The sequence below is a fragment of the Phyllobates terribilis genome, unplaced genomic scaffold (assembly GCF_046119375.1).
Source record: "Phyllobates terribilis strain yellow unplaced genomic scaffold, ASM4611937v1 Scaffold_4__5_contigs__length_816908805, whole genome shotgun sequence".
Lineage (NCBI taxonomy): Eukaryota > Metazoa > Chordata > Amphibia > Anura > Dendrobatidae > Phyllobates > Phyllobates terribilis.
The window spans coordinates 630,252,855-630,275,017 of NW_027362764.1; positions in this window are offsets into that span (position 1 = coordinate 630,252,855).

Here is a 22,163-nt window from a genome sequence, read left to right on the forward strand (position 1 = left end):
CAGTGTGCTGTCAGCGATATGTACTGTCCCTGCCCACAAGCACTTGTCCACGTGTCTGTGGTTAGGTGGACTTTCCCTGTAACTGCGTTGTTGAGGGCACGGCTGTTTTGGGACACGTGCTTGTGTAATGCAGGGACAGCACACTGGGAGAAATGGTGGTGGCTGGGGACCGAGTACCGAGGGACGGCCGCTGCCATCAGGTTGCGGAATTCTTCCGTCTCCACAAGCCTAAAAGGCAAAATTTCGAGCGCAAGCAGTCGTGAAATGTGAGAATTTAGTAGTGTGGCCTGTGGGGTGTTGGCTGCGTATTTACGCTTGTGTTCCAAGGACTGGGGTATGGACAACTGAACGCTACGCTGGGACAAGAACATGGACGTGCTTCCTGATGCTGCTACTTGAGAGTGTGCAGCGACAGGTGCAGGGCAGGAGGCATCTTCGCATGTACCATGGACAGGGGATTGGCTTGCATGCACAACAGCGGAAGAAGCAATGGTGCCACCCGCAGACACTGTTCCTGGACCTTCGGGTTCGGCCCACAAAGTCGGGTGCTTTGCTGCTATGTGCCTGATCATGCTGGTGGTGGTCAGGCTGGTCTTTTTGCCACCCCTGCTGATGCTGGCCTGGCAGGTGGTGCAAATGGCCTTTTCGGAGTTATTGGCAGAGTCTTTAAAAAACAACCAGACTCGGGAAGACCTAACAGTTGTACTGGCAACTTCCTTCGTGTTGGTGTTACGGTGAACGGTTGCCTGCCTTCTGTCTGCGGCCACCACACTGCTTCTTCATGCCTGTTGGGGTGCTCTTCCTCCATCCCCCTGTGTTCTGCTGTCCTCGATCTGCATGTCCTCCTGCCAGGTTGGGTCAGTTACTATATCATCCACCACCTCGTCTTCCACTTCCGCACCCTCGTCCTCCTCCTGACTTCCTGGCAATTGTGTCTCATCATCATCCACCTCTTGTGACACTTTCCCACCGTCGCCTTCGTGTGACCGCGGCTGCTCAAATATTTGGGCATCGCTACACGCGATCTCCTCTTGCCCCGCTTCAAGTGGACCGGGTGAGAGGCCCGAATCTATAAATGGAAAAGTGAACAGCTCTTCGGAGTGTCCAAGTGTGGGATCAGTTGTCTCCGGGTACTCGGCATGGTGGGAGGAAGGAGGATCAGGGTGAGGAATATGCGGTCCAGACTCAGGGCTACTGAGACTTGACAGTGTGGAAGACAGGGTGGTGGTGGTGGTGGTGATGGCTAAGTGACTGGAAGCATTATCCGCTATCCAACCAACAAACTTTTGACACTACTCTGGGCTCAATAGTGGTGTTTTACAGTCCCCTAGGAATTGGGACAGGAAGGTCGGGCGAGAAGATGTGGGTGTGTGTTGTGGCACAATTTCAGCTTGCCCATGGCCTTGTCCTCGGCCTCAGCATGCACCATCACCATCACGTCCAGTTCCCCGTCCCTTGCCTCGTGCCTTGCCCATTTTAAATGGAGGACAATATCTTCCACGCTCACTACAAATGATTGAATTTGGAGCGAACTTATATGTGATCCGTGCGACAGAAAACACAGTTTTAAATACCTGGCCTGTAGGTAACTATTTTGAACAGCAAACTGGTGTGAATTGCTTCACTGACACACTGAAACAAATTTTTAATGGAGGCCCGAAATGGCAGTATTTTCTGAAAACGTATATGTGATCCGTGTGACGAAGAAAACAGAGTTTTAAATACTTGGCCTGTAGGTAACTATTTTGAACAGCAAACTGGTGTCAAAAACGTCGCTGACACAGTGCCAAAAAATTTGAATGGAGGCCGGAAATGGCAGTATTTTCTGAAAACGTATATGTGATCCGTGTGACGGAGAAAACGCAGTTTTGAATAGCTGGATTTCTAGCGCTATAATATGGAAAGGACCTGGCTGTATTCTGCAGTGCCAACAAGCAAATGGCACAGAAAAATGGTGTTCTCTAGATTGCTTTTTAAGCAAATAATGAGGATTAAGATCCTAAAAAAAGTATTCCTGGCCCCTGAGACCTGGGCCTTTGTCTAGAAATATCTAACAGCAGCAGAAGGCAGAATTGGAATGGAGCCTCGTGTGCTATGTTACGGGTCCGGGTGGTGGAACCTCTGTTCTTCGGTGCAAGGAGCGACCAGAGGGGCGTGACTAAGTGCCTACTCGGCCTGACCCAGGTCACACAGTGGCTTAGTCGACTCCGTGAACCAGGGAGGGACCGGGCAACTGAACCAGGTGCCACTCTGGGACCAACCTTGTGTGAGAGCAGGCGACTCCCACGGGTCAGATGGCAGGAGCTGACCGGTACAGCGGATGAGCACGGCAGGCAGGCTGGCGGGTGGTCCAGGTAGATAAGCAGGCAGGTACAGCTGATAGCCAGACAGGCGCTCCGGGTAGGCAAGCAGGTGGGCACGACAGGCTACTTGGCTGGTGCTTCGGGTAGGCAAGCTGGCAGGCACGACAGGTTACTTGGCAGGTGCTCTGGGATGGCAGACTGGCGGACATGGCAGGTAACTGGCAGGTGCTCCAGGTAGACAGGCTGGCGGTCACGGCAGGTAACTGGCAGGTAACTGGCGGGTGCTCCAGGTAGACTGGCTGGCGGGCACGGCAGGAAACTGGCAGGTAACTGGCAGGTGCTCCAGGTAGGCAGGCTGGCAGGCATGGCAGGTAACTGGCAGACTGGCGGGCAGAACTATTAGACAGACTGGCGGGCAGAACTGTTAGACAGACTAGCAGGCTGGACTGTAGACAGACTGGCGGGCTGGACTGTTAGACAGACTGGCGGGCAGGACTGACAGGCAGCGGGACCTGAGGGCTGAAGCAAGTGTTAGCACACGGAACAACAACCTTGCACAGACACCTCCATTTTGGAGGAGGTGCCTTATATACGAGAAGTCCTTCAGCCATTGGCCGGGGACTTTTTAGGACGGCGCTCGCGGCCCTTTTAAGAGGGAGGGGGCATGTGCGCGTGCACCCTAAGCACAGTGCCACAGCAGCAGGGGAGCAGTAAGATGCCGGACCAGGACTGCGGCAGTGAGGGGAACGGCGTCTCTGCCCGGCAGGAGGCAGAGACGCCGATGCTACATGCTATATGCACTGCAGTCTGCTATATACACTGCCTGCCTATATACCCTGCCTGAATGATATCTCTGCAGATGGATTAATCCTCAGAAGGACTATTTGTTAAGATGGATATGTGTAATGCACGGTTTTTCTCCCTACACTACCTAATACACAAGCAAATCTCTCCCTAGCTCAGCAGCACCTCTCCCTACTCTGCCTGATTCCGGAGTGACTGTGACGAGCACGGCGGCGCCAGGTCTGATATAGACCTGATGACACTGTGCGGCCAGCCAATCACTGTAATGCCACAGCCACCATGGCTGCGGCATTACAATGAGTGGCAGGCAATCCCTGCATGTTGATTGGCGCTCTAAAGAGCACCAAACATGCAGGGAGGGGACCCGAGCATCCGCCCGAGCATCTCGCAAGTACTCGGCGAGCTCCAAGCATCTTGAGTACTGAGATGCTCGGGTGAGTACCGAGTACTTGCGAGTATGCTCGCTCATCACTATTTCCTACTGCCTGCTACAAATAAGCACCAGGCCATTTTAACCACTATTTTGGGGTATCAGCCTGCGTTCTGTCTTTATTAGTCTACGAAAAAAAATCTTTGATTGCCCTGCAAAAAGCAGTAGTCCAAACATTTCCTACTGCCTGCTACAAACAAGCACCAGGCCATTTTAACCACTATTTTGGGGGGTCAGCCTGCCTCCTGTCCGTATTCGTCTACGTAAAATATCTTTGATTGCCCTGCACAAAACAGTAGTCCAAACATTTCCTACCGCCTGCTACAAACAAGCACCAAGCCATTTTAACCACTATTTTGGAAGCCACCATCCCAAGGGCCACCAATCACAAATAGTAGTTAGCCTGGAGTAGGAATACTGTCCTGGTTTGTCCACTGCACAATCTACGTAGGGTTTATAAAAATTAGCCCTATGTACTGAGTCATGGTTGATGCAGGAAGCCACCATTCCAAGGGCCTCCAATCACAAATACACTGTGTTCCAAATTATTATGCAAATAATATTTTCTCAGATTTTCCCAAATTACCTATATGAATTGCAATCATTGTAATTTTCCAGTCAAATAACTATTAGAGTACAATTGAAAGGTTTTTGTACAAACTGCCTATGATAACAGTATATTTTTAAAAAAATAAAAAACTCAAACTGCACTCAAAATGCATGTTCCAAATTATTATGCACAGCAGAGTTTTCAACCTTTTCATTTTAATAAAGAACAAAAAAATGGTCATTTTTGAAATTATAAGCATTAGCAGGTTATTACAAACTGAAATCAAACAGTTTTCAACTCAAAACTTTATTCTAGGTGATGTTACATTTGCACATAGGACCCCTTGTTCGAAAGGAGCTTCTGAACTCTCTCGTCCATTGAATTTGTCAGATTTTGGATGGTTTCTGCTTTAATTGTTTTGCATGAGGACAGAATACCCTCCCAGAGCTGTTGCTTAGATGTGAACTGCCTCCTGCCATCATAGACACTCCTTTTGATGATGCTCCAGAGGTTCTCAATGGGGTTGAGGTCAGGGGAGCATGGGTGCCACACCATAAGTTTGTCCCCTTTTATGCCCATAGCAGCCAGAGATGCAGATGTGTTATGTGCAGCATGAGACGGGGCATTATCATGCATGAAAATGATCTTGCTGCGGAATGCACGGTTCTTCTTCTTGAACCATGGAAGGAAGTGCTGTTTGAGAAACTCAACATACATTATGGAGTTCATCTTTACCCCTTCAGGGATCCTAAAAGGGCCGACAATCTCTCTCCCCATAGTTCCAGCCCAAAATATTACTCCACCTCCTCTTTGTTAGCGCCGTAGCCGTTTTTGCATGCGGTGTCCATCAACCAGCCATCCTCCACTCCATCCATCTGGACCATCGAGATCATTTTCATGCATGATAATGCCCCGCCTCATGCTGCACATAACACATCTGCATCTCTGGCTGCTATGGGCATAAAAGGGGACAAACTTATGGTGTGGCACCCATGCTCCCCTGACCTCAACCCCATTGAGAACCTCTGGAGCATCATCAAAAGGAGTGTCTATGATGGCAGGAGGCAGTTCACATCTAAGCAACAGCTCTGGGAGGGTATTCTGTCCTCATGCAAAACAATTAAAGCAGAAACCATCCAAAATCTGACAAATTCAATGGACGAGAGAGTTCAGAAGCTCCTTTCGAACAAGGGGTCCTATGTGCAAATGTAACATCACCTAGAATAAAGTTTTGAGTTGAAAACTGTTTGATTTTAGTTTGTAATAACCTGCTAATGCTTATAATTTCAAAAATGACCATTTTTTTGTTCTTTATTAAAATGAAAAGGTTGAAAACTCTGCTGTGCATAATAATTTGGAACATGCATTTTGAGTGCAGTCTGAGTTTTTTATTTTTTTTAAAATATACTGTTATCATAAACAGTTTGTACAAAAACCTTTCAATTGTACTCTAATAGTTATTTGACTGGAAAATTACAATGACTGCAATTCATATAGGTAATTTGGGAAAATCTGAGAAAATATTATTTGCATAATAATTTGGAACACAGTGTAGTAGTTAGGCTGGAGTAGGAATACTGTCCTGGTTTGTCCACTGCACAATCTGCGTAGGGTTTGTAAAAATTAGCCCTATAGGCTGAGTCATGGTTGACGCAGGAAGGAAACGGGTTCTTATAGGAAGGGGGTGACGTTAACAGCAGTAGCATGAATCTGCATTTTTGGTGAATTTAGGTTGGCTTGCTCTCATCTGGAGGGATTACAAACTGTGGAGATATCCAGTCCTTGTTGAATTTAACCAGAGTAAGTCTGTCTGCATTTTCCATGGAGAGGCGTGTGCGCCTATCAGTGATGATTTCCCCAGCGGAACTGAAAACACACTCAGACACCACACGAGCAGCCGGGCAGGCCAACACCTCCAAGGCATATAAGGAGAGGTTGGGCCAAGTGTTCAGCTTAGACACCCAATAATTAAAGGGAACTGAAGCGTCAGAAAGAACGCACGTATGGTCACTTAAGTACCCCTTGACCATGTTCTGCAACTTATCCCTCCTTGGCATTGTTACAGGCACAGATAGCCTTTACTGTTGTGCTGGTCTATTGAAAATTGCCCAATTTGTGCACATTTTCTCCCCACCTCTGTTAGAGCTGGTGTTCTTGTCTCTCCCCATTATCCCTTGGTGTTGAAAAGAACCGGTATCTCTGCCACTACCATTGTCTGAGGGTGAGGTTTTCAGCAACTGATCTACAACGGCCCTCTTAAACAATTCAATTGTAAAACTCTTTGTTGACTCCAAAAGGAGAGAAGGAAATTTCTCCTTGTACTGTGGATCCAGAAAGGTGGCCATCCAGTATAGGTCGCTCTTATCACCTGCACCTTAAAAACATCTCCAGAATCCAACATTTTCTCACTTTTGAAACTGGACTACTGCAACTCTCTTCTGATCGGTCTCCCTCTTACCAAACTTTCTTCACTTCAATCCATCCTGAAAGCGGCAGCCAGGGTCGTATTTCTGTCCAGCCGCTTCACCGATGCCTCCATCTTGTGTCAGTCATTACACTGGTTGCCCATTTGCTATAGGGTCCAATATAAACTCATCACTCTCACCCACAAAGCTCTCCATAGTTCTACACCGCCTTATATCTCCTCTCTCATCTCTGTCTATCGCCCTACATGTGCCCTCCGTTCTACAAATGACCTAAGACTAACATCCCCCATAATCCGAACCTCGCACCTCTGTCTCCAAGACTTCTCTCGTGCTGCACCAGTTCTCTGGAATTCTGTACCCTAGACGATCTGACTGATGCCTAGCCACCACGTCTTCAAGCACGCTTTAAAAACCCATCTCTTTAAACAAGCCGACCACCTCAAATACTCAGTAAACTAACTTTCCCTGTTCCCTCCTTCTAAATATTATTCTGAATCTGCACCCTACTATTCAACTGTCTCCACACCCTCCATTCACATGATAACTACACTCGATACTTGATTATTGCACTTAAACATACTGGCTCATGCAGTATTATATGAAAATCCCTACTTATTATAATTGTCTGACTTGAAACAACAAGCACTTTTCACCTATTGTGTCCACCCATTGCCTTGTGTTTGTAAGCTTACGAGCAGGGACTTCACTCCTAATGTAACTGTTTAAACTGAATTTATTGTATATACATGTCTCCGCTTAATTTTAAAGTGCTGCAGAATATGTTGGCACTATATAAATAAAAATTATTATTATTATTATTACTGTTGGATAAAATGTGTATCACGCGAGGGTCTTGCCACAGACACTTACAAATGAACGGTGCCATGTGGGCCAAGCTGCAAAAAGGCAAATGTTCTGTGTCCCCAACAGTAGAAACAGTACCCATCCTCTCCTCACGCTGACTCGCCTCCTCCTCCAACTCCTCCTCTCCAGCCCATCCAGGCTGGACAGAAATGAAGCTTGGGTTGGGTAGCTTTACAAGTCCCCTTGGTAGCACAGAAAAACAAGTCCTCTCCCTCCTCATCTTCCTCTTCATAACCCAATGTTGCCTCAGAATATTGGCTAGGCTGGGTAGTATCACCCATTGGGAAATCTGGCTCCATACCAATGACGCGCCCCCTGGGCCTGTGCTGCTGCTGCTGTGCAGGGGGAATACCCGGAGCCGGATCGCTGGGGGTTGTAGTTCTCCGTGGCGGTGACCCGGTCCGTGCCCAGGGCGGTCAAACCAGTGGCAGTCTAAATGTTGTAATAAGTGTCCGACTACGCCACCCGTGGATTGCAGTCAGTGGGGACCGCCGCTGCGCTGCAGACCGCTGAGGCTGATGTTGTTTGCGCAGCCGAGTATGGGATGACTCCCCATGGGAGAAGTATTGCCTCAGGGCAGCTAATGTGGAAGATGATGGGAGTGATGGTCTGAGGGTCCCAGTGCTAATGGTGCAGGAGCGGCAAGGAATCACAGAGACGTGAGGTACAGTTCAGGGTCTTTACTGATGGTACAAGGCAGACCCTCCCAGGAGTACTGGCTAGTATAAGGGGCCTGGTCAGTCTGCGAGCAAGCAGGAGTTCCCCTGGCCAGGTGGAGTTGTAGGCCTCCCCGTTTATCTGCACTCTTCCTGGCTACCTTGCTGTCAGCGGTTACAAGTAGCCCACATCCCTGAGTATACCGTGTGGTGCTCACCCGTATGGCTGGTGACTTGGGGCCTTCTGTTAGCCTCCGCTCCTGGATGGCGGCGCTGGTCCCTTCTCTGTGACTGAGCCTCCGGGCTTCTATGGCCAGAGGACCTGGAATCCCCTGCCGGCTGGTTTCTGCTGCTGGGTGTATATCAGTCCCCACAGCCTCGGACTCCTGTGTCCGGCTTTAGTATCTTCGTCCAGGGCGAACTCTGCTCAGCTCCAGCCCCTGGACTTCTGCTACTGCTCCTACAGAGCTTCTGTTCTTGCTTTCCCTGTGTCTGGAACTGTCTGTAGCTCCACTCTGACTGCTCTAATCCCGCCCCAGACCCAGTTTTTAAGGGCAAATTCCTCCCCTCCCAGGTCTGGGCGGACCGTGTTGCATGCTTAGGGATCCTGACCAGAGAAACCTCCCACTTGCTCTCAGACATAATATCTCTATTACTGTGGCAACCAGACCCCTGGGGTGTCACACCAACATGCTGGGCACTCAAAGCTTCCTCTTTGAGATTATGCAGTGATTGTTTCAAGAGACACAGCAGCGGGATGGTTACACTGATAACAGCCAGATCACTGCTCACAAGGTTGGTGCAGCACTCAAAGTTCTCAAGAACCTCACAAATGTCAGCGATCCACACCCACTCGACAGTTGTTATGTGTTGTGGCTGACTCTCAGTCTGACCGGCATGCTGAAGCTGGTATTCAGCTACTGCCATCTGCTGTCCACTAATCGTCGCCAACATATGATAAGTGGAGTTCCACCGCATGGGCAGGTCTCAAATGAGTCGGTGACTTGGCAAATTCAAGCGCTTTTGCAGCGCTGTAAAAGCAGCAAAAGCAGTAGCAGAATGGTGGAAATGGGCGCTAATACGGTGCACCTTCTCAAGTAGGTACGGCAAGTCACTGAAAGTTTTCAGAAATTTCTAAACAACTAGGTTCAGCACGTGAGCCATGCATGGCACGTGTACCAGCTTGTCGATCTTTAAAGCCGCCACCAGGTTACGCCCATTATCGCAGACGACCAGACCAGTTCAGAGGTGCAGCGGGGAGAGCCACTGATTGGTCTGTTGTTTTAAAGCTTGCCACAGCTCTGTTGTAGTGTGTGCTTTCTGACCTAAACAGATCAGCTTCAGCAGAGCGTCTTGCCACTTTGCCGATGCGCTGCTGCAAAGGTTCCAGCTTGGCAGTGATGTGGAGGGTAATTCAGCAGAGGATGAGGAGCAGAAGAGGGGGAGAGGAAGTGGAATATGAAGAGGTGGAAACCCTGACAGAAGTTGGGCACTCTATTCTTAGCATGGGTGAGATGTGTGATGTTCCAGTTTGCACCTTTGTTCCACCCTCCACCAGGTTCTCCCAGTGTGCCATGACAGAAATGTATCGTCCCTGTACACAACAATTTGTCCAGGTGTCTGTTATTAGGTGGACCTTCCAGGTTACGGCGTTGGTGAGAGCACGGTTCAGATTGTTTAACACATGCTTGTGTAATGCAGGGACGGCACACGGGGCAAAATAGTGGCGGCTGGGAACACTGTATAGTGGGGCAGCCACAGCCAAGAGATCACGGAAGACTGTGTTCCCACTAGCCTAAACGGCAACATCTCCACAGCTAGCAATTTGGCAATGTGCGAGTTTAGTATTTGTGCCTGTGGGTGTGTGGTTGGGTATTTACTCTTTCTTTCCAAGCTCTCAGGCTCGGACAATTGGACGCTTTGCTGGCACAATGAACGGGATGTGGTTTATGTTTGTTTTGTGTGAGCAATCGCAGCTTGTGGGCAGGAGGTATGAGCGCCTGCTTCTTGAACAGCAGATTTTGAAGGACATAATAATATAATAATAATAATAATAGTTTATTTTTATAGCGCCAACATATTCCGCAGCACTTTACAAATTTTAGGGGGGACTTATACAGACAATACAGAATAAGCATATCTCATATCGAACGGAGTGAGGGCCCTGCTCGCGAGCTTACAGTCTATGAGGAAGTGGGGGAGACACAAAAGGTAAAAAGTACATATATTGTATAATGCAGCCTTGATATACTGAATAGGATAAATAATAATACATGGACTGGTCGCCAGCCAGTATGTGTGCAGTCCTGACAGAGGCTTTTATGTGCATGGTTGGTTTGAACCCGAAGTTGAAGAAGATTTTAATATGGGGGAAAGCTGGGATGGACAGAGTGTGTTTAGGTGATACGCCAGTCTAAAGAAATGTGTTTTTAGGGTTTGCTTGAAACTGTGGGTATTGGGAATTAATCGAACTGTCCTGGGTAGTGCATTCCAGAGAATTGGCGCAGCACGCGAGAAATCTTGGAGACGGGAGTGGGAAGTTCGGATTATGGAGGATTTTAGTTTCAAGTCATTTGCAGAACGGAGGGCACGTGTAGGGTGGTAGACTGAGACAAGGGAGGAGATGTAGGGGGGTACTGAAGCATGGAGCGCTTTGTGGGTAAGCGTGATAAGTTTAAAACGAACTCTATATTGGATGGGCAACCAATGCAATGACTGGCACAGGGAAGAGGCATCTGAGTAGCGGTTGGCGAGGAATATGATCCTGGCTGCTGCGTTCAGGACGGATTGGAGAGGGGAGAGTTTAGTAAGAGGGAGACCGATTAGTAGAGCGTTGCAATAGTCAAGACGAGAATGAATAAGAGCGACAGTAAGAGTTTTTGCTGAGTCAAAGGTGAGAAAAGTCCTGATTCTTGAGATGTTTTTGAGGTGTAGATGACATGAACGAGCGAGTGATTTGATGTGAGGAGTGAAAGAAAGATCTGAATCAAAAATGACCCCAAGACAGCGGGCTTGTTGCTGGGGAGTAATGGTTGAGCCACAAACGGAAATGGCAATATCGGGCACAGGTAGGTTAGTGGAGGGAGGAAAGACGAGTAGTTCAGTTTTTGACAGATTCAGTTTTAGGTAGAGGGAGGACATAATGTTAGACACAGCAGAAAGACAATCACTGGTCTTTTGTAGTAATGCAGGGGTGACGTCCGGAGCAGAGGTGTATAATTGGGTATCATCAGCATAGAGATGGTGCTGAAAACCGAATCTACTGATTGTTTGTCCAATAGGAGCGGTGTATAAGGAGAAAAGAAGGGGGCCTAGGACTGATCCTTGAGGAACCCCGACAGTAAGAGGAAGTAGGGAGGAGGAGGAGCCGGCAAAAGACACAGAGAAGGAGCGGTCAGAGAGATAAGAGGAGAACCAGGAGAGAACCGTGTCCTTGAGGCCAATAGTGCGGAGCATAGTGAGGAGGAGCTGATGATCCACAGTGTCGAATGCTGCAGAGAGATCCAGGAGAATCAGCAGGGAGTAGTGACCATTAGATTTAGCTGTTAGTAGATCATTAGAGACTTTAGTGAGGGCAGTTTCAGTAGAATGTAAAGAGCGGAAACCAGATTGTAAAGGGTCAAGAAGAGAGTTGTCTGAGAGATAGCGGATTAGACGGGAGTGGACCAGGCGTTCCAGGAGTTTAGAGATAAAGGGAAGATTGGAAACAGGTCTGTAGTTGGCCGTGCAGTTCTGGTCGAGGGATGGTTTTTTAAGTAATGGTTGTATGCTGGCGTGTTTAAAAGAAGAGGGAAAGATACCAGATGAGAGGGAAAGGTTGAAAATTTTAGTTAGGTGAGAGGTGACAGCTGGAGCAAGGGACTGAAGGAGATGTGAGGGAATAGGGTCGCTGGTGCAGGTGGTAGGGCGAGAAGATGCAAGGAGCCTGATCACTTCATCTTCCGTGACTGGTTCGAAGTCAGAAAATGAGCAAGATACAATGTGGCGGGGGGGGAGCATGCATAACATTTGGGGATTGGGAGAAAATTTCCTGTCGGATATGGTCAATTTTTTCTTTGAAATAGTTAGCCAGATCGTCAGCGCTGAGGTCGGTGGTCGGGGCCTGTGCTGTTTGATTGAGGAGAGAATGAAACGTGTCAAAGAGTCGTTTAGGATTATTGGAAAGTGAGATGATGAGGTTGTTAAAGTAGGTTTGTTTGGAGAGGTGAAGGGCAGAGTTATATGTTTTCAGCATAAATTTATAGTGGAGGAAATCTTCAGGCAGATTTGATTTTCTCCACAGCCGTTCAGCGCACCTGGAGTACCTCTGGAGAAGACGTGTTTGAGGCGTGTGCCAGGGTTGTCGCCGTCTATGCCGAATTGTTCTTTGTGTAGGAGGTGCGGCTTCATCCAGGGCGCATAGCATTATTTTGTTATAATGCTTCAATGCAGAGTCGGGACATGAGAGGGAGGAGATTGGGGCCAATGATGATTGCAACCTTTTTATAAATTTCTGGGTGTTAATGGCGCGTAAATTTCTATAAGTGTGGACGGTGGGAGTGTCTTGAGTAGAGTCACAGTTCTTGACAGAGAATGAAAGAAGATTATGGTCAGAGAGTGGAAGGGGAGAGTTAGTAAAGTCATGTACTGAGCAAAGCCGGGAGAAGATCAGGTCCAATGTGTTCCCGTCCTCATGTGTAGGAGAATTAGCAAGCTGTGAAAGGCCGAAGGAGGAGGTTAATGATAAAACATGCGTGGCAGATGGGGAAAGAGGATCGCCAATTGGGATGTTAAAGTCTCCCATGATTATCGTGGGGATGTCGCAGGATAGAAAATTTGTAAGCCAGGCAGCAAAGTGATCCAGGAATTGACGGGGGGGACCTGGGGGGCGATAGACAACCGCCATTCGCAGGGAGAAGGGCCGGTAGAGTCTGACTGTGTGGGCCTCAAAGGACGGGAAGATAAGGGAGGGTACAGGGGGGATAACCTGAAAAGTACATTTTGTTGAAAGAAGCAGACCAACACCTCCACCTGATCTGTTGTCAGGTCGCGGGGTATGAGAGAAATGTAGGCCACCATAGGAGAGAGCTGCAGCGGCGGTGGTGTCCGACTGCTGGATCCAGGTTTCAGTGAGAGCCAGAAGGTTGAGGGAATTAGAGAGGAAAAAGTCATGGATGTAAGAGAATTTATTACAAGCTGAGCGTGCATTCCAAAGGGCACAGTTGAATGAGACAGAAGATATGCAGGGAATATTAATGAGATTAGCAGGGTTTCTGAATGTAACAGGGAAAGAGTTAGTGTTATTATTACTGGAGGGTCCTGGGTTGGGAGAAATATCACCTGCGACTAATAGAAGGAAGATACAGAGAGTGAGCAGATGATTGAGTGATTTGTGAGAGCGTTTCCTGCGTTGTATGGTGGGAATGAATGGATCTGCGTGGTATAACATTGTGAAGAGAGCATGACAACTGTACATAGGAGAAGAGAGGAGTGAGGGATTAATATGGATGAAGTGTGCCGCATTTGTGGGAGAACGGTGAATGTGGATGATTGTAGCAACCAGAAAATAAATGGCACAGATACAAATGGTGAATACTGTTTGCCAAAAAGATGACCTGTAAGCAAGTTTGTTGGTTTGTCTTGCATGTCTTACCTGTCTCCTGCCCTGCCCAACTGCCATTTTCTAACTGCCAGGGCACTTTGCTAAATTATGGCACTTCGATAAAGTATGCATAAATGCTATATGCATTAATGCCCCCGTATAAATGCTGCCCCTTAACTAAGTCTCAATATATAGGGACGTATCTGCTTAGATCTGCACAGATTTAACTCATTAACAATCAATCACTAGCTTAAAAGACAACAGGAGACCATAAAGTGCAGGGAAAAAAAACAAAAAAAAAACACAGACTAGTAAACTCGGCATGGATCATAAACTCTTAAAGTAAGTGTGATGACCTTTAAGTATCATGGAATAAAAAAGCTAGAGGAGTGAAAAAATATATACCAGAAATTGATAGGCTGCAGAGCATTGCATGGAGATATAATGCAGTTTTCAGGACAGATCACACAAGCAGTGAAAAATATATACCAGAAATTGATAGGCTGCAGAGCATTGCATGGAGATATAATGCAGTTTTCAGGACAGATCACACAAGCAGTGAAAAATATATACCAGAAATTGATAGGCTGCAGAGCATTGCATGGAGATATAATGCAGTTTTCAGGACAGATCACACAAGCAGTGAAAAATATATACCAGAAATTGATAGGCTGCAGAACATTGCATGGAGATATAATGCAGTTTTCAGGACAGATCACACAAGCAGTGAAAAATATATACCAGAAATTGATAGGCTGCAGAGCATTGCATGGAGATATAATGCAGTTTTCAGGACAGATCACACAAGCAGTGAAAAATATATACCTGTAAGAAGAGAAGAAAGATGAATATTAGCAATGCCATTTTCTAACTGCCAGGGCACTTTGCTAAATTATGGCACTTCGATAAAGTATGCATAAATGCTATATGCATAAATGCCCCCGCATAGGCGACATGGCCTAAGTCTCCACCGAACCCAAAAGCACTACAGATACTGCCTGGTGATGAGCTCATGCAGCCTTTATCTATCCCTCATCCCCTCAAAATGGCTGGACCATCAATGGAAATAAGCCCTTGTCCTTTGTGTCACCCCCACCTCATTGTAGATCGTAAGCTCTTATGAGCAGGGTCATCATTATTTTTGCTTTAATTATTGTATTATCTTTAGCTATGTTACTTATGACTGTTGAATATGAACCTCTGAATTGTAAAGCGCTGCGGAATAGGTTGGTGCTAAAGAGTATTATTATTATTATTGGTTTGACCCGCAGATGCAGATTTGGTACCCTGGTGTTCCGCCCACCTACTGGGGTGCTTGGCTGCCATGTGGTTTCTCATACTGGTGGTGCAGCTGAACGCCCCCTAGCCCTGACTTGGCACACAGCGGGGATGCTCTTGGGAACAGTTGACCCAGTTCTCACTCTGGGCAAACCACGACCCCTTGGTGCCTGTGTTGATGCTACATATCCATCTTCCTCTGTGTTGCTGTCATGGCTATGTGTGTAAACGGTCCTGGTCGGATCAGTGGACTCATCATCGACCACCTCATCTTCTATCTCATCCTCCTTCCCAGTTGACATTGTAGGCTGACCTGATGGCAACTGTGTCTCATCATCAGCCTCCACCTCTGGAGACAGTAAATGACTTTCCTCCAAGTGGCTTTCTTCTGGCCGTAAGTCCTCAAATACTTGAGCATCAACTCACGCCATCTTCTCTTGTCCCTCTTCAATGCTGCACGGTGATAGGCCAGAGCCAACCAAAGGATACGTACCAAACAGATCCTCGGAGTGACCAAGTTTGGGGTCATATGTCTCCTGTGACTGATAATGGTGGGAGGAAGGAGAACCAGGTTCAGGATTGGAAAGGCCAGCCTTCTGTGTATCCACAGTAGACTGTGTGGTCGTTGAAGATTTGTTGCTGCTAGACAAATGTGTAGAGGCCTTGTTTGATATCCAAGACAGAATCTGCTCTCATTCTTCTGGCTTCCACACATGTTAACGTTCCAGACCGGGAACTTTTTCCAGGAACATAGTGGATGCATCAAGCTTCTTCTGACCTGACACAGACTGAGTGCCTTCTCGCGCACCACTGACAACACCACGTCGATGTCCATTAACAACAGGCTTTTTTGGCATTTTGGGTTTTGTTGACAGATTTTCAGATGTTGATGGCACAAGCCAAGATAGCTGCCAAAATAGTGAGTCAACCATGACACAGCCCATAGGGCTAATTTTTAATTTTTACAAATCCTATGCACATTGTGCAGTGGACAAACCAGGACAGTATTCCTACTCCAGCCTAACTACTATTTGTGATTGGAAGCCCTTGGGATGGTGGCTTCCTGCATCAACCATGACTCACCCCATAGGGCTAATTTTCACAAACCCTTTGCACATTGTGCAGTGGACAAATCTGGAATGTACAGTAGTCCTACCAAACTAATATTTGTCATTGGAGGCCCTTGTCACAGGTTGTGCCACATTGTGACTGAGAGAGGGGATACATATTCATTAGAAATTTACACTGACTATTAATGACCGACTGATGGCCCTCTGAAAACTTAAATTGAGGGCCACAACTACTACAGTACTCCATCGTAGATAATGTTTGTCAAGGGAGGCCCTTATCATGGAATCTTCCTGCACCTATGACACAGCCCTCAGCCCCAGGAGTAATTTTTGGAAATACGATGCATATTCTGCACTGGACCAAGTAGTAAAGTATCAAGAAGTCTTCTCTTGGTATATAATCTGGGGAATATTAATAATCAAAATCTCTAAGCCATTTGGAGAAGCTTTTCCAACCTATCCTGGAGGGGGGGGCACCATATATCCTTTGTCCATTGACTTGCACAAGTGATATATTTGAGCTCATCATCCAGTTGACTAGTGCAGCTTTATTTTTCCGTTTCACAGAATTCAGCCATACCTGAGGATCGCAGGCCGCACTCATTGCTACCTTCTAGTACTCCATGTCTCTTGGCCATTTTCTCTGTCTGTAGTCTCTGCCCTTAAATTAGTTAAATAATAGTGAAGGCCCTACAATATGAATAAGTAAGGGTACTTTCAAATGTACACAAGAGGCACCTCCAAAATTTCTAGAGGAGGGCACTTCAAAATGTATGTTACAGGGCCACACGAGGGCTCTCGCAAAACTCAGCTTTCCTGCCTACTGCAGGCCCTCTGAACATTTGAATTTAGGGCCGCAGTATCACATGTTGGTGGAGGAGGAGGAGGGTCAAGTCCAACGCTACAATGGGCACATTGTAAACTGCTATGGAATATGTATCCCACTATCTGAGTGTCAATGATGGAGGGACCGCCCAAATGTCTGAGTAACAGCTGTCCCTCCAAAACGCATGTTACAGAGCCACCTGAGGCCTCTCAGGTCAAAGATCAACATACCTACTGGTGCGTTCTAGCTGTGCTTGTAAAGTGCTGGGGAATAGCAAACTAAAAATGATGTATGACAGAGGGACCTACAAAATGTACAAGTCAGGGCCCTCCCAATTGTAAAAGGCGATTGTAAAAAAGCCACAACAGTATGTGTGAACAAAGGCTAAAAGGGATATTTTTGGGGTTTCTCTGGTTTATTTAGCCTTATATACAAGTGATTATGCAGGAAAGGTTTCTTAACCTTTTTGGCCTGTTAAATGCAATTTAGGTAAGGTTTGGTAGTTGTTCTTGTGTGTCTGTAAAAGTGGCGTAACACTGTGACAAACTTATTCCCAGAAACCATATGTGAGTCAGAAATGCATGCAGGCAAATACTCCAGGCTCTTCCCATTCTGTTTCATCACTTTGCCATCCATTTCAGCCTTTTCCTCAGGCCCCCAGACCCCTTTGTAGGGTCCAGCAGAAAATTACTCGCATTTCCCATTGACTTACATTGTACTCGCTATTCGGAACGAATACGCGATTATTACAAAGTACTCGTTACGAGTATAGCGATTACGAATATTACGGTACTCGCTCATCACTAGTGTGTGCACATGTTCAAATTGTTTTTAAATCTTGGAAGTTCAATTGGATGGTATCTTGCAAAGAGCGCTTGCTGCTCGAATTGCGTCGAAAGATGCCTGCATTCTCTTTTTTGTGAACACACAATTTTAATCTTTGCTTCATGTACCTTGGAAACTAAAATGCACTTTTTTAGACTTTATCTGTGAGCTGGATTTTTCTGCTTTGTCTATTGGATATTGTGCCCTGCCCAGGTGTTATCCATGCTCCAGAAGTATGGAACTACAGGTGGTGAGCTGGATTTACTTCTCTGATTTTTGTTTTAGGGACCACATCATATTTGAAGTGATTTTGAGGGGTCTATATGACAGAAAATACCCAAAAGTGACACCATTCTAAAAACTGCACCCCTCAAAGTGCTCAAAACCACATTCAAGACGTTTATTAACCCTTCAGGTACTTCACAGGAACTGAAGCAATGTGGAAGGTAAAAATTAACATGTAACCTTTTTTCCTCTAAAATTTTACTTTAGATCCCAATTTTTTTTATTTTCACAAGGGTAAGAGGAAAAAAATGGACACCAAAAGTTATTGAACAATTTCACTGATACCCCATGTGTGGAGGAAAAACACTGTTTGGGCCCAAGGCAGGGCTCGGAAGTAAAGGAGCATCATTTGACTTTTTAAACCCAAAATTGGCTGTAATAGAGAGCGGATGCCATGTTGCGCTTGGGGAGTCCCTGATGTGCCCAGACAGTGGAAAGTCCCAACAAGTGACCCCATTTACTAAACTAGACACCTCAAGTAACGTATCTAGATGTGTGGTAAGCACCTTGAACCCTCCAGGTGTTTCACATAAGTTTATAACATAGAGCGGACACCATGTCTCGTTTGGAGAGCTCCTGATGTGCCTAAACAGGGGAAAACCCCCCACAAGTGATCCCATTTTGGAAACTAGACTCCTCATGGAACTTATCTTGATGTGTGGTGAACATCTTGAACCCCCAGGTGCTTCACAGAAGTTTATAATGTAGAGCCGTGAAAATAAAAAATCACATTTTTTCCACAAAAATTATATTTTAGTCCCAAATTTTTTATTTTCAGAAGGGTAGCATGAGAAAATAGACCCTAAAAATTGTTGTGAAGTTTCCCCAGAGTATGTAATACCCCATGTGTGGAGGAAAACCACTGTTTGGGCGCACGGTAGGGCTCGGAAGGGAAGGAGAATCATTTGACTTTTTAAGCCCAACATTGGCTGTAATCGAGAGCGGACGCCATGTTGTGTTTGGGGAGTCCCTGATGTGCCCAAACATTGGAAACTCCCGACAAGTGACCCAATTTACTAAACTAGACACCTCAAGGAACGTATCCAGATGTGTGGTGAGCACCTTGAACCCTCCAGGTGCTTCACAGAAGTTTTTAACATAGAGCCAAGAAAAGAAAAAAATCTAATTTTTCCCACAAAAATTTTCTTTTACCCTCAAATTTTTTATTTTCACAAGAATAACAGGAGAAAATGGACCCCAAAAATGTATTGTGCAATTTCTCCTGATTGCGCTAATACCCCATGTGTTGGGGGAAACTACTTTTGGGGCACAGTGCAAAGCTTAGAAGGGAAGAAGCACCATATTGGAGTTCAGATTTTGCTGCAATAGTTTGAGGGTGTCATGTCACATTAGCAGAGACCGTGAGGTGTCAGAACAGCAGAACCCCCCATAAATGACATCATTTTACAAACTACACCTCTGAATTAATTCATCTAGGGGTGCAGTGATCATATTGAAACTATATGTGCCTCACAGAAATTTATACCATTTGACGGTGAAGAAAGAATAACTAAATTTCTTCCACTAAAATGTTGTTTTAGCCCCAAATTTTTAATTTTTAGAAGGGCTAATAGGAAAAAATGGACCTCTCAGTTTGTTCTGCAATTTCTCCTCAGTGCATCAATACCCTACATGTAATCAGGAACTACTTTTGAGGCACAGTGCAAAGCTCAGAAGGGAAGGAGCGTCATATTATAGTGCAGATTTTACTGTTATGGTTTGAGGGTGCCATGTCCCACAGGGAGAGCCCTTTAGGTGCCAGAACAGCAGAATCCCCCAGAAGGGACCCCATTTTACAAACTACACCTCTCAATGAATTAATCTAAGGGTGCAATGATCATATTGACACCACAGATAGGTCACAGAATTTTATAAGAATGGGCAGTGAAGAAAAAATAATTAAATTTTTAACAATAAAATTTTGTTTTAGCTCCAGATTTTACATTTTCACATGGGGATAAGGGTAAAAATGGCATCAAAATTTGTCCCACAATTTCCGCTGAACATAGAAATACCCCATATGAGGCTGTACAGTACTGCTTAGCCACACAGTGAAACTCGGGAGGGGCGGAGCATTATATGCCTCCTAGAGCGCAGATTTTCCTAGAATAGTTTGCGGACTCCATATACAGAGCCCCTAAGTGCTAAAAGAGCAGAATCCACCCTCAAGTGACCCTATTTTGGAAATTATACCCCTGCCAAACATGAGGAAGCTAACTACGGTTTAGGCACACTGGGGTTCAGAAGGGAGGGGGGCATTTGGATTTGGGAGAGATGCAGATCAAGCAATGAGTCCCACCACAGTATCTTCTTCGTGCACTGAAGTCTGGTGAGAAGACCTCTGGGACAAGTCGTGTGTGAAGATATGCCAGGTGAATGTATATCCCAAGGGTCAACCAGAGAAAACCGCTATCCTAGACGATCAAAGCAACCCATCACTTGCAAGGTCAGAGCTCTTTGATCTGTTCAGCTTAAATGGAGATGCTTACCCTTACACCTTCGGCACCTGTAGTGGTGTTACCTAGGTCTCTGGTAGAAGAGCCAACAGACCTATAGTAGCTTCTCTTGAGAACAATGTGGAGATACCCTTACCTGCACTCGTCGAGTTCAACCAGATATCATCCAATAGGGAGGTGATCCCAATGCCAGAGGCTGCTTTTCATCACCCTCAGCTAAAGACTATAGCCAACAAGATACCAGCCCTTGACAACAGTGCACCTTAAAGAGGAAACCAGAGATGGATAAATATTTCATAAACTTCATGCAGAATGTCTTTGACAGCGATCATACAGAGCCTGCACCACCACTAAAGGATAAGAATTCTGGTACGTTCCATCCTTTGATGTCTATCACCTTTGCAAACCTAACCAAATTTGAGTGGTGTTTGACTATAGTGCTTAGCATGAAGGCAACAGTCTTATAAGAGTACTGATTTGCTTCAGACAAGAACTTGCTGCCGCAACGTTCGACATCCAGCAAATGTTTCATTGTTTTATCATGAGGGAAAACAGTAGAAACTTCCTCAGGTTCCTATGGCACAAGGACATTGACACCCGCTACGAGGTCATAGATTACCAGATGAAGGTACATGTCTTCGTCATCAGCCCCTCACCTACTGTGGCAATCTATGGACTGAGATGGACAGCCCAATAAGGTGAGAGAGAGTATGGATCTGATGAATGTCTATTTATGGAAAAGAACTTCTATGTGGATGATGAACTTAACTCATGGACAAGTGAAGAGTCAATTGATCTGCTCTCTACTATGACTCGCCCCCTGGGCCGTGGGGCACTCGGATCCGGGCAATAGGGGGAACGATGGGAGTAGTAGTGGCAACCCGGTTCCGTGGCTCAGGGTGGTCAGGCCAGTGGTAGTCCGTTACGTGTTGTTGATTATGTCCGACTACGCCACCCGTGGATTTGCGGTCATTAGGAACCGCCGCTGCAAGGCAGACCGCTGGGGCTGATGATATGTGCAGCTGGGATGGTGTGACTCCCCATGGGAAGAGTGCGGCCCCAGGGCAGTGTAGTGGATGGTGGGAGTGATGGTAGTGAGAGTCCCGGTGCTGATAGTGCTGGAGGAGCAAGGAGCACACAGACAACAAGTTGCAGTCCAGGGTCTTTACTGAAACAGGTAAACTGACCCATAAACAGTCCCAGCTAGGAGGGGACCTGGATGTCTGAGAGCAATGGGGAAATTGGCCCTGGTCAGGGTGAGGGTGTAGGCCTACCGTGCTTTCTGCGCTCCTTCTGGCTATCTCCTCGTTATAGGGTAACAGCCCACGTTTCCGAGCTTTCCGTGTATTCTCGCCTGTATGGCCTGCGACGTGGGTTCCTTTCTGCTCCCAGCCTTGTACGGCTTTACTGGTCCCTTCGGTTGTGGCAGGGCCTCCAGGCTTCTTAGGCCAAGGAATATACAGTCCCTTGCGGACTGGTTCTCTGCTGGGGGATGTGGAATCCTTCCAGCCTCAGACACCAAAGTCTGGTAAATGAAGTCCTCTTTCTGCCAAGACAGGCTCTCTTTGCCTCTTGTCTCTGGCTTGTGGCTCTCCTCCTGCCACACTTCCTCTTAGGTGCAGTGCAACTGTCTGTCCCTGTTCTGCTCTGGGACAAGTCTCAATGCTGAGACAGGCCATCCAGTTCTCTCTAACCCTGTCCCCAGTACTAGCTTTTATAGGGGCAGCCAGCTCCCCCTACTGGCCTGAGACAGGAGGCATTGCATGCTAATGCTCCCCTGACTAGAGAACCTCCCCCCTGCTCTCAGAC